This window comes from Elephantulus edwardii, unplaced genomic scaffold (assembly GCF_000299155.1).
Source record: "Elephantulus edwardii isolate Elephantulus edwardi_28Jun2011 unplaced genomic scaffold, EleEdw1.0 scaffold00062, whole genome shotgun sequence".
Taxonomy (NCBI): domain Eukaryota; kingdom Metazoa; phylum Chordata; class Mammalia; order Macroscelidea; family Macroscelididae; genus Elephantulus; species Elephantulus edwardii.
Window position 1 is genome coordinate 16841794 of NW_006399812.1, and position 3184 is coordinate 16844977.

The window sequence follows — 3184 nt, forward strand, 5'->3', positions numbered from 1 at the left end:
AAACAGATTTGTCCTGGAAAGGGTTAAACCGGGTGGCTCCTTGGAGGCAAAGATTCTGAGGCTCCATCTAACATACTTTGGACATGTTGTGAGGAGGGACCGGTCCCTAGAGAGGGATATCATGCTTGGGAGGGTGTTCATGGTCAGAGTCATCTTCTCAGAATGGACTCCAGGAATAATGGACTACCCCTGAGGGTAGATGCTGAGATGTCAGGACGGGGGTAAGGAGTGAGTGGGGCTGAGTTCACAGTCTTGTGTTAAATTTCTGGTGACTAGAGCTGTTTAGTTCACTGGAGATCCTCCAAAGAAACGCAAATAAGGAAAAAACCGAAACAAGCCACCCAAGTCCAGGCATAAGTTTCTGTTGAGAGGATGTGGCTCCACAGCAGCTGATCCATGCGCATCCAGGCAGCCAACCTTAGCCCCGGTCACGACTTGTGGGGTGGACATGTCTAGCCTGCAACCTGGTTGGATTGCAGGCAGGATCTAAGCTCTGGCTGGTGTGAGCTCGGTGGGGGTATCTTGGTAGGCTCAAGATGAACAACAGCTCGTGGCTACCGATGTGATAAATGGAATTCCACACGCAGCCAGTCAGGACTTGGTTTCTTCTTCCTTTCTTAATCCAAACCCAGATGAAAGAAGGACCAGAGAATCCCACTAAACAGAAACTGGGCCCAGACACCCAACTACCCCAGAGATACTTATTTTTCTAAAAACAAACCACCCAACAAATGCAGACTCTGAAAGGAATAAGCAACATAGTTGTGGGCAGAGGAGAGAGCAGGTGGTAGAAACATAATGACGTTTGATGTGGACCTGGATAGGCGCAAAGAACATTTTTCAAACAACTCTATATAGAACAAAATAAGTGGGAGGCCAGGGGAGGAGGCAATGGGTATACTTGAGAGATTTAGCCTCAGTAATGCCTCTGGTAGGATCCCAAGGGGGCCTGGGGCCACCCCACCTTTGCTGTGGTCTACCTAACCAGATGGGAGAGAGCAGGACCACTCTGGATCAGGGTGTCCAGAGACTTCTGTACACTTGGATTGTCAAAGTTGATGCCTGTGGAAGACACGGGCCTCTGGCTAGTCATGTTGCTGGCAGGTGCCAGGCGACTGGAAGGCTGGCCAAGGAGCCCCAGGCCTGGGGCCCATGTTCTGGGCAGATTCTGCCTGTCCCAAAATGTTTGGAGGCTGACTGCCAGAGGCCTGTGATCTTTGCTGAGGCTGGCTGTGTGTTTTGTTGTGTTTTTTTTTTTGTGTGTGTGTGTGTACCGTCAAATTGGATCTGACCGCTACAGGAGGAGATTGTCCCTCTTCCTCCAGCAGAGCATCTGGTGGATTGGAACCGCACACCTCTGTGATTGCAGTGCAGCTTCTTGCCATTAGGCCACCAGAGCTCGCCAAGAATGTTGTGTTTTACAGTGATAGATTATTATAGACAAATGGCAACTCAAGAAGTAGTTATGTGAAGGCAGTTCTTCGGAGAGACTTACCTCCTGAGAGCAAGTGTTGTGCACACTGCTTGGTACTTGGAGCATTCAGGTGTGACTCAAAGTCTTCACCCATGTCCGAAAGTATGTGAAAACATCTTTAACTCTGCTAGAATCTAGATCAGAATTTTTATTTAGAAGATTTTCTTTTTCCTATCTGCTTGAGAGCACAGTATCTATCCTAGGCTTCGTATTTTGCCATCTGATCAGTAACTTTTAAGAGGGGCCTCAGGTAACCTGGTCCATAGAAAGTAATGCAGCTAGTCCAGAGGTAGCATTTCTCTGGAGGATTGAATCTACCAGCTGGAGAAAAATGGACTGTCTCCTTGAGTGTGATTTGCAGCCTCTGAAAACCTGCTCGAGGGTTTCTAGGAGTTGGTTCTGATTTGACAGCAATGGGAGAGATTTTTGTTTGTTTTCTTTTAAAAGCAATTGCCACTTCTTGGCTAGAAAAAATAATTTAGTCTTGTGTTCCTGTATTTTTTACTCTTCTCAATACATAAAAGACATGCCTGAAAGTGAACAGTAACAACAGGAAAAACATGCTTCTTAGAACAATTGGTCAACATTGGCCCAAAAGTAAAGTTAAGAAGACAGAAAAGAAAAAAACTATGGATAGAAGCAAGGAGCCTGATATGGAAATAGGGACAGTGCTGACACATTGTGAGGGATGAAACCAGTGTTGTGACAGTCTGTATATCAATTCCTGAATGGCAGATTCATTTGCCTTGTAAATTTTACCTAAATAAATTCTTTTTCACTTACAGATTTTAATGTGTCAGGAGGTTTTGTCTGTGTCTTCAAATTAACATTCTTTAATAGTAATGATCTAAAGCCTTGTCACATTTGTGCATGATTTCTTTTTGGGGTGGTCTTCTAGTCTATGCTGGCTGGACTCATAAATGTCACTGCCTTTCCTTTGGTCATAGCTCTGTGCCTGCCTTTCCTTTTTGATGTCTTAAAGATACCCTCCTCAGTGGTTTATGTTCAGGAAACTAAGCAGTGATTACTTTTGTTTCTGCTTTGTGAACTTCCTCCCCCATTTCCTATTTTTTACCAAGCAGCTACAGGAAATGAGGTGGTTCTTGGCTGGCTGCTGCTAAGCACTGATTGTAGATGGCAGGGGACAAGGCTTGAGTCTTTTGAAGCATTTTCTGTATTTATATTTTCACTGTCTTCCTCTCAGAATCAAAGGAACATTATTTCTTTATTGGGTTGAGATGGCATCATGTCCTCTTCAGGTGAACGGAGTAAGAGCATTTTTATGAGGTCGATGGGGAGCTTTTTTCCAGCTTTAACAGTAGGGGTGGAACTTTGACCTAGTTGCTGTAATAGGTGAACAGCTTGGCAGTAAGTGAGTTGAAGGGATCTATTGCAACTAAGGCTGGAAAGGTAGAGGCTGTTGCCCGCAACAGAGATTGTCAGAATGGCACAGAATAAAATAGGGTTCAGATCTGTTGTTAATAAAGTTGCTATGAGCCATACTTGATTCCACAGCACCTAACAACAGTTACCTTCTAGGAGCCATTACTGGCTAATATGAGAGACCTTAGCATCTCTGGTTTTCTCCCTCCTCAGCCTTTGGCATTTGTTTTCATTTATTTAACATTTAACGATCCCTTTCCCACTTATACTTCACCATCTTAAGAACCTTTTGTGGCATAACTTGTTGCAAAAGTTTGTATCATTTCA